At 22.5% G+C, this 1,333-nt stretch overlaps 1 protein-coding gene across 3 annotated transcripts in view; it reads left to right on the forward strand.

Moving 5' to 3' along the window:
- Positions 1–1,333, forward strand: part of LOC117175232 — a 33,687-nt gene that overhangs the window by 13,506 nt on the left and 18,848 nt on the right. The window lies entirely within an intron of this gene.

Raw genomic sequence — 1,333 nt, forward strand, 5'->3', positions numbered from 1 at the left:
TTACATTATGTCTAATTGTCTACTGTGTTATGAATTGCAGTTAGAAGAAAGTTGTGAATAATACAATAGAGCGGAATTAAACTTCGGTTTTCAATCAAAATCTTTGATAAGGAGTATACAATTTTTGAAAAAATAAGTCTTGCAAAAAAGTGTCAGATATGTATTTTTTGGTTCGATTCATAATTTTATTCAAATATAAAATTCCTTCCTAATTTCTTTTTAATTATGCAAGAAATAAACATTGTTAATATCTTTTTGAAATAAAAAAGTCGGGTTTTCTGCATGATCGTTGTTATTTTTCTTAAAAAAACCTTTTTTGTTAATAAGGTAATTAATTTATAATGCATAAGCCTTTAAAATTTTATAAAAGAAACTGAAAGTTAATCAAATATTTAAATTATGAGAAAATAAATTTATTTACGAACAAATTTAAAAAAGCAAGTTTTTTATTAAAGGAAAGAATTTTAAATAATTATTTTCGCAGAATCATAAATTTTTAATGGAATTAAATATGCTAACAGTTAAACAAGTAAATGCAAACAAAAGCTTAATCGACCAGCTGGAAAGTATAGTTTTCTATACATGACCGATGGAGAACATTTTAAAGTTTCAATTTATTTTTCTCAATGAATACAAAATAAAGAAATAAAGGAAATAATTAAAGGAAACTAAATAAAAAACTAAGCAAACTGATATATTTGTTAAAAATAAAATAAAATAAAAACAGCGTCAAATTCTTTTAAAAAATATAGACTACTGAAGTACATAATAGTTCTGTGAATTTATAGCATTGGTTTATATTATTTTTCATGGTTGCGGTTTAAAAAATGTAATTAGCTCATATATTAAAAAAAAAGACGAAAATTATGGCAATTTTTATGTCAAGTTTTAGTATTAAATGATAATAAAAAAAATTTCAATTTGAAAAAATGGTTCATATTTATAACATGGCCTTAGCTAAACTGTAGAAGCAAGCCGTAATTTCCTTTGACTTTCGAAAATGCTTCTTACACTTTACAGCTGTTAAAAAACTCATATACCACTTAATTCACTAATATTTTAAAAATACAACATTTCAGAAGACATTTGTTTAGGTCTATAAGGAAATTTAGGAAAAAATTTTTTTATAAGTTTTTATAAGGAATTTTTTTTTCAGAATTTTTATTTCTTCAACCAGAAAAAAATAGTAAGGACATATTCAACCTCAATTCTGGTTGATTTAACCAGACACCTTTTTTAGTTTATTTAAATTTAAATAAAACTTAACTGTATCTTCAAATTCACTTTTCTACTAATTTCCAAAAAAATTATGACTTAAATAAAAAATAAACTT

The sequence above is a fragment of the Belonocnema kinseyi genome, chromosome 6 (genome assembly GCF_010883055.1).
Source record: "Belonocnema kinseyi isolate 2016_QV_RU_SX_M_011 chromosome 6, B_treatae_v1, whole genome shotgun sequence".
Taxonomy (NCBI): domain Eukaryota; kingdom Metazoa; phylum Arthropoda; class Insecta; order Hymenoptera; family Cynipidae; genus Belonocnema; species Belonocnema kinseyi.